Consider the following 8,441-nt stretch of genomic DNA (forward strand, 5'->3'; position numbering starts at 1 on the left):
TGTACAGTCACCACCATAAGCGTGAAAGCTGTCTAGGTGCTGAAAATATCTGAACATGATTATATATTTATTGTGCATTACGTAAATGCGTGTTCCGATATTTTTAAATGTTTAGACAGCTCCGCTATGTGTTGTGGCGTCAGTGCGAATATATCACGAAATAGAAGTATGCAAATCACGTAAACGATATTTTGAGCATGAAAGAATAAAACAAAGATAATTATAACATTTTTAATAATAGGGAGACTATTTTACAACGTCTCACAATTACCCTTACCTACCTCACATAAAGTAGAGGCAGCATCCAAAATAGATCTGTATACTTAGCGTAGTTCTTAGCAGCAGTAAAAAAAAACAAAGTAGTTGAGATGGCTGTTCTACTTTTGTCATTTATAATTCCTATATCATATACCTAATTAAGATTGAGAAGTGAGTGAGAAAAACTGCAATCCCCTAAACTTTAGGGCCTAAAGAAATTAAGTCTTTGAAAAATAATGTCTATTGTCTGCCGCAGTGTGGATGCCGTCGCTCGATCGTCAAAATCCTGGGTTTTACAGCTAATAATTAATTAACTTAATTTTTAACTATCTTTTACACAGTAAGAGTTAGGCTACTAGTGTCTTGGAGAAATTAACTTCGTTTGACTACAGTGCCCCTCAAAGTTAACAATCAAAAATAACACGGTGTATAATATCTTCATAGTGCAGACATTTTATAGATTATAGTTTTTACCAAGTGTCTAGGTATGCTTCATCATAATCAGTCGTAAGTCTATTCTTGGTAAAAGTTGTATCATTTATTTTACTTATAACAATTTAATAGATTTCTTAAAAAGAAAAAAAATAATTATATTCACGATTTGATACCTACATGTTGTCTTTAGTGGTTATACGGATATTTTTGTGACAACCTATATATTCCTCAATTTAATCCGCAAGACCTTGTAAAATCAAAAAACATTGAAAGTCATAAATAATCAAATCATAATATGGGCAACGAACAATTGACACATCTGACGTCACGCCCAAACTGAAAGAGACGTATATATTATTTGACAATATGGTACTGTTTTCGATGATTGTCATTATTTGAAATAAGAACGGTGGTTTGAATCAATCTGTAAAGGTATTTAGTACTTATGTAGCAAGAGTAACTGTGAATCTTCGGCTCCATGACATGGCCCAATTGCATAATAGGTAAAGGACAAGCTAAGAGTATTAGTGAATTTCAATACAAAATCGCTAATACTATTAGCTTTGTACTTTGTTATGTATTACGTAATTGCCTCAGAAAATAATTTGAAGTCCATTATGAATCTGAAAAGTTAAATATATTTAGTGAGCAAAAACAGTAAAAGGAAAGACAAACGAAGGAACAAAATAAAACACATTTATAATTTTAAGTTTATCTTAAATAATCCATACATTTAGGAGATAATTCTTAATAAACCGGTCAAGAAAAAAACAGTCATTTGATCAAAAACCTACACACTCCGCCAAAAAAACACCTTCACTGCCGCGGATCGAGCGAGCGAAGCGAGCGAGATCGATGTATGTGGAGCGGATGCGACTCTGTTGGGTCAGGTGTGGTCAGGTTGAAGGGCAAGGGCGGCGAGTGAGGCGGCAGCCCGGCCTCGACCTTCGCTTGGAGTTTTTTTTTTATTGAGACTTTTATCATAGAGAGAGAGAGAGAGAGAGAGAGAGAGATCATAGAGTTGACTTTGCGAGCTCGTTTCGTTGTCACTGACGCGTAACAGGGATTTTATCCAATTGCTAAACAAATGTAGTGAAATGAAACCGACCGACGGCGAGTTTGATTCGCGCACAAAGGGTTCCCCGCACCATCTGTACAATATTCATTAGACATTAGCAAAAAAAGGCAAAAAAAATCACGATTAAATATTTATTTTATTGTGTGTTTAGTATTTGTTGTTATAGAGGCCACATAATCTTTGAATATTTCAACTGTCTAACTATCACGGTTCTTGAGATACAGCCTGGTGACAGCCGGACGGACGGACGGACGGCCAACGAAGTCTTAGTAATAGGGTTTTGGGTACCGAATCACTAAATCGAGTTGACCTTTTATCTGATTTTGTAATTTCACTAAACTGGTTGAGGTTTATAAATTATTAATAAAAGTAAGTTACCTACTGTATGACTGACAGACTGACGGGTAGCTTACTCGACTGGATATATAATAGACGGGTCTCCTTCGTAATCCATAATATCGTTTGTCCTAAACTCAAATGCCATAACACTTTTGCCATAAACACTTTTGACATTATATCATACTTTTGCCATAATGATCTTATGCCCTAAAAATCATAAGCCATAATATTAAATGTCCTAATACTCTACATCCCTAATATGTTTTGTACTAATATAGTAAGACATAAAAACTTACGAGTAATAATATTAAAATCCATAATATTAAATGCCATAACAGAGCTCTTGTAGGCAAACAGCGACTTGCGAGCCAGAAAAGTAGATTAGGTTAGAACCGAGTTCCCAACAGTGACGAACCGGTACCAGAAAAGTAAGTTAGGTTAGGTTAGAACTGCGACTCCTACAGAATGAACCGCAGCCAGAAAAGTTAACTTAGGTTAGAACTGCGACCCCTACAAAAACGAACAGCAGTCAGAAAAGTTTTTTTTAATTATTCATAAAAAGTGGCCCTTTTTTAGTGTATTATTATTTACTACTATTATATGCAATTTCCCGGGACTCCAAACTATCTATGTACCGAATTTTATCTAAATTGGTTCAGCGGTTTTGAAGTGATGGGATAACAAACAAACAAACAGCCTTACAAACTTTCGCATTTATTATATTAGTGGGAAGTGGGATGATTCAACGGTGTGTGAAGTTTCCAAACCAGTTTATTACAAAAATGATTATTTCAACCAATATTAGGACATGTGACTATTAGGACATATCGATGGCAGCAAAGTAAAAGAAGATATCTACAAAATAGCTATTTTACAGGAGAGCGTATTTAGTAAAAAATAATGACTACTTTGAGATTAATGGACTGATTACCATGAAATTTTCTATGATGCATTAAAATAATGTTCTTGTTCAACAGATTTTATTTCTGTAACATTATTTTAATGAAAAATTGTTGAAAGAGCTTAAACGTAGAGGAAGACATCTGCCTGATATCCGTTTATGCGTTGTAATGAAACAAACGCCTTTTCCGTTATAAAAAACGAATAAGCTAAGGTAAGAATCTCCGGTAAAACTTAGAGGAGTGTTTAGAGATAATCTAAACAACATGCAACGAGTATTCACCCTTTTTTGATAAAATTTTGTAGATGTCTTTATTTACTTTGCATTAATCATTTTATTCATATTATTAAATGAGTTATCTACCACTCAACCTCATCGCTGTCTATCATATAAATTAATTTATTTCGTTAAAAACCCCCAAAATATGTGTTAAATAAATAAAAAAAATTGTTTTATTTTTGTTTACTCATATATGTTTTACGTACTCAAAAACTAAGTTATTTTTTATAGTTTTACACTAATAAATTAAATAAATCAACAGTAGGTACAAGTAATAAAATTACGTACAAAATATATCCCAAAACAAAACAATATAAACTGTAAAAATAAAACAGTATGTACTATAATAGTATAAACAATATAATGCTATAATGAATGTGGATAATACCAAAATTGTCATCAATGGCCACATGGATCAGAGGCCCGTCATCGTTAGTGGAAATCTTCTTGATGTTGTTTCGGAGTACACATACCTCGGCCTGATTTTGCAGTTAAGGTACCAACACATGCTAGTTACTAGCACGAAAGCATGCTACTATTCAGCAAATGCTACTTACTAGCATATGTGCATAGGGACGTGCTACTATTATAATACTAATAATCCCAGCCTATATACGTCCCACTGCTGGGCACAGGCCTACTCACAGAATGAGAGGGCTTGGGCTGTAGTTCCCACGCGGGCCCAGTTCGGATTGGGAACTTCACACACACCATTGAATAGCTTCGCAGGTTTGTGCAGGTTTCCTCACGATGTTTTCCTTCACCGTAAAGCTCGTGGTAAATTTCAAATGTAATTTCGCACATGAATTCCGAAAAACTCAGAGGTGCGAGCCGGGGTTTGAACCCACTATACTCTGCTTGAGAGGCCATAGGTCAAACCACTCGGCCACCACGGCTTGCTACTATTAAACATGCTTTTTCTGTGTCATACAGGTACAGCAGGTACTAGCATGCTTATTAGCATGCTAGTAACGAGCATAATGTAACAGTAGTCTTAGGTAGAACACAACTTTGAGAAGGAGGCCAAAAGAAGGATTCAGCTGGGCTGGGCAGCATTCGGAAAATTATGTCGAGTTTTTTCGTCAATTATACCGTAATGTCTGAAAACGAAAGTTTTTAACCAGTGCGTCCTACCCGTCATGACATACGGAGCTGAAACGCGGCTCTGCCAGCTATGGAACGAGCTATGCTCGGAGTTTTCTGAAGGATAAAATCCGCAACTAGACTATCCGACACAGAACTAAGGTCATCGACACAGTTCATAGAATTAACAACTTGAAGTGGCAGTGGGCTGGGTCATATCTGTTGAAGCACCGACAACCGCTGAAGATATTGAGTGGAGACCGCGTCTCGGCAAACGTAGTCCAAGACGCCCTCCGTTCAGGTAGAGGGACGATCTGCGAAAGGCTGGTGGTAAAAGCTGGATGTGTCTAGCCGAAGACAGGGCGCAATGGCGGTCTATGGGGAGGCCTATGTCCGGACTGCTATTGGCTGATGATGAATAGTATAATCGATATTCTACTACTTCTATACCTATTAGGAAAAAAACAGATTGCTCGTCATCATCAGTCAAAATCTGTTCAGGCGTGTCGTTTCCAAAAAGCGGTAAGCTGCAAGCAATAGAAACTTAAGTACTTACTTACGTTAAGAATTTTAATTCATTTGCTGTCTAAATAAAAAAACAAACAAGTGTATGAAACCAATGTTAAGTAATATATCTATTTGTTTAAATATTTTAAGAAAAAACAAATAATTTTCTCATAGAAATTAGAAATAATAAATTTGTAGATTGAGACATATGCAAAAAGTATGACGTATAAACGGACAAGTGGCATGTGACTTTATTGACGTCACAAGCATCCTGTCAAAGCTCCGAAGTAAAAGCGGATAAATTCAAATGTCCGTTTCTACTGCGATGTTTTTTCAAAAGCTAGTGTAGATGTTTTCTTTTACGTGCCAAATTTTCTTCATTATTTTGAAATTTGAAATATTTTTTTAACAGACTTATAGATATGGTTGAAATAAGTTATTTTTTGTAAAAAAAGCATTTTTGAAAAAATGTAGATGTCCGTATCTACTTTGCTGCCATCGATACTATGATAATTAGTACTTACGAAATTAGTGCAAATAAGCATTAGGATATTCAATATTAGGAAAAAACTATATTTACATTATGGCAAACGTTATTATGGCAAAAGATCATTATGACATAAGTTGTTATCCAATATAGATCCAAAATTGACATTCCACACCGCAGTGCTGGAGTCTCCAGTTTATATTAGGCAATAGAGAGCCAAATACAATAATATTAGGACTACGTAGTTTACAGCAGGTGGTGCATCAACATTAGATCAGATTATTAAAACTCAACAAAATTAACTTTGACTTCATAAGAATTTTATTTACCCAATAAGTGACCCTCACACTAATAAGACAAATCTAATAACGTATCACTTGTCACAATTGAATAAACCGTTTAGTAGTTACGAGCGAACATAGGAACATACGTACATACTTAAAATATATACACACAGATTCAAAACATAACCTTCGCTTCAGTTAGGGTAAAAAGGTACGTGGTAACAGAGTTGTTCGACCTACTAAATGGCCATTCAAGAAGGATCATGGTTTCGAATCCAGTCTCGCATCTCTAGTTTTTTTTTTAAATATTCAATTGCTGTTCCCAATCTGCACTAATCCTCCGTTGTAACTTTGTAGATAGTAAGTACCTAACGTCTGTTGTGCAGACTGTTTATATAGTTATATTTTTCTTTATGTATTGTTACTCGAAATAAACATCTTTGTCAATGAACATCTTTTTGCTAACTCATATCTTACAAATCATTTATTTAATACTCTTCCAGCTCTTTCCACCAAATATAACAACAGAAACTATCAGCCCCAGTATACTACTCGAAGTGAAAGCCTGTGCTAACAGTGGATTATAGGTTGGAATGATGATAACACAATACAAGCAATAGGAAGTATTTTGACTTAGCCGTATTCTTACCATCAGGAGACCCACTTGCTCCTTTGCCATCCAGTCGAATAAAAAATAAAAATAAATAAATTCTTGAAATTTATACTACAGCTGGGCGGAGCGCTATGGTTGGCGTCTACAAAAGTGAAACAGACGTGTGTATATTTTTATTGTATGTGTTTAGTTTTAGGGGTAGGGATAAAACATATGTTAATTTATGATTATTTATTTATTAGTTAAATTATAAGTTGGTCATACAAAAAAAATGCGTCTATTGCGGCAAGTTCGAAACGACTTGTTGTTGAATTTAATCACATGAAAAATTCGAGCGCTAGTATCTGTGGCTAGTATATATAGTCGATCTACTGCCTATTACTTGTATTGTGATGATAATGTGAAATTACTTATGTGTGGCAAAAAGAAGTAAAGCAGGTCTTACCTTCTCAGTGATCCACTGGAGTCCAATTAGTTGATTTTTAGTAAAAATTAGTCTAATTCCTGAAAATTAGTTTTTTAAATTAGAAATGACTACTAAGTCGGTTTACATACACTAGTTATCTCTATCTGAACTCAAATTATACACTTTGTCACAATCACAATCACGTTGAAGAGTCCCTGTGAATTCGTGTCATTTACATGTCAAATTGCGTCCCTTTTCCTTGAAATCAATCAAGCAGCGTTGTTGTGATACATATAGGTAGGTACCTACGCAAAACATAGACATAACAGACTGCTAAATTTCTTTCGGCTTTGTTGTTATGCAGGTATAAAACGCTCTTATCAAATAACAAGCTGTTGCCCGCGACTCATCATCATCATCATCGTCATCATAAACATCACATCATCATAAACATCACATCATCACCATCATCTGCAATACCCCTGGTGTTGCAGATGTTTATGAGCGGTGGTGATCTCTTACTGAGTCTTACCATCAAGAGACCCACTTGCTCGTTTGCCATCCATTCGAATAAAAGAAAATCATCATCGTCGTGACCATCTTCATCTCATCATCATCATCATCGTTGTAGTTGTCGTCATCATCATCATTATCACATCATCATGATCATCATCATTATCATCGTTATCATCATCATTTATTGTATTGTACTTTTTAATAAAAGATTTTGCTGACTGAAGTTTTTGTTGACTGTACTTGCATTGACATCAAAATTAGTACATTTTTGTACCAAATTTCAAGTCGATGCCATTTACCGTTGAGGAGTTCCGTCCTGACGATCGAGACGTCAGGCTGGTGGCTGGACCACTCGGGTGACACTACCAAATAATTGTACTGTCACAAGATTAATTTACTAAGTAAGTATGCCGACTTTCAAGTCTATCCTACTGAAAGTGGGTCAAATTCAACTTGCAAGGTTTGAACCGCACATACATACACATATTATACATACATACATTGCAAGTTAAATAAAGCTTGCGAAAGAATAAATGAAAAATACTGACTGAATGTGTGTGTGTGTGTGATTCGATGACAGACAGCGCACCACCTATAACTAGCTACTGGCTGAATCAATACCAATAGGTATAAAAAATATAATAAGTTTCTGTATTTTGTTTGCTGACTGCACATTTTGTTTCGTTGACTGAACCTACTTACATTGTCATCCAAACTAGGTACGTCTCCGTATCACGTTTCAAGTCGATACCACTAAATGTTGAAGAGTTACATCATGCGGAGCAACTGTGACCGGCCAATATAATTTCATTACCAGATTATTGTATACTATTTACCCGCGGCTTCGCACGCGTAAACTATTCGTCTGGTAGTTGCAATTGAAATTTTCGGGATTTCCAAAATTCCCCTGGAAATTTCCAAAATTTATATCGTGGTCTTCATTTGAGTTGTTTGTGAATAACTGTACAAAATTCAAGACTCAAACCCAGTGCTAAAATTTCAAAAAATTTCCCTATCCAAATTCAAATTCATATCATTTATTCCGTAAATAGGCCGCAATGAGCACTTACACGTAATTTTTAAATACCAGCACTTTCGGAAAGACCACCATTGCCAAGAAGAATGCGCCGCAAGAAGCTTGGCAGAAAGTCATTTTTCAAAATAAAATAAGTACAAATAAAATACTTAAAAACTACGTAAGTATACAATTAAAGAAAAAATACAAATAATAATAACAATAATACACGATGTATGG

The 8,441-nt window shown here is 35.3% G+C and overlaps 1 long non-coding RNA gene across 1 annotated transcript in view; it reads right to left on the minus strand.

Annotated features, from left to right (window-relative positions):
• Positions 1-1,008: 1,008 nt before the first annotated feature.
• The window catches only part of LOC141430659 (uncharacterized), an 11,529-nt gene continuing 4,096 nt past the window's right edge, over positions 1,009-8,441 (minus strand). Inside the window, exons 2-3 of the long non-coding RNA XR_012451650.1 lie at positions 6,710-6,768; positions 1,009-1,316 (exon numbers count right to left, since the gene is read on the minus strand). This is a non-coding gene — a long non-coding RNA (uncharacterized lncRNA). The remainder of the gene's footprint in view (positions 1,317-6,709; positions 6,769-8,441) is intronic.

Source organism: Choristoneura fumiferana, chromosome 8 (assembly GCF_025370935.1).
Source record: "Choristoneura fumiferana chromosome 8, NRCan_CFum_1, whole genome shotgun sequence".
NCBI classification, from domain to species: Eukaryota; Metazoa; Arthropoda; class Insecta; order Lepidoptera; family Tortricidae; genus Choristoneura; species Choristoneura fumiferana.